Here is a 239-nt window from a genome sequence, read left to right as displayed (position 1 = left end):
AAGAAGTGACTTTTAACATTGCAAAATCTATGAAATACCCTGCTGTTGAAAGAGATAATGAATGTTTTCGCATGGAAATTAGTGAACATCTATTGAATGAACATTTTAAAGATCATTTTAAAGAGAAAGAACAATTTAAAGAGAGTGATGAAATTATTTTGGACGAATTAGAAAATGAAGAATTAGATTATGTTCAGAAAAGATTTGAGATGTTGGATATTATGGAAAATGCTAAATGC

This window comes from Phalaenopsis equestris, unplaced genomic scaffold (assembly GCF_001263595.1).
Source record: "Phalaenopsis equestris unplaced genomic scaffold, ASM126359v1 Scaffold000404, whole genome shotgun sequence".
In the NCBI taxonomy this organism is placed as follows: Eukaryota; Viridiplantae; Streptophyta; class Magnoliopsida; order Asparagales; family Orchidaceae; genus Phalaenopsis; species Phalaenopsis equestris.
This window is presented reverse-complemented; position numbering follows the sequence as displayed.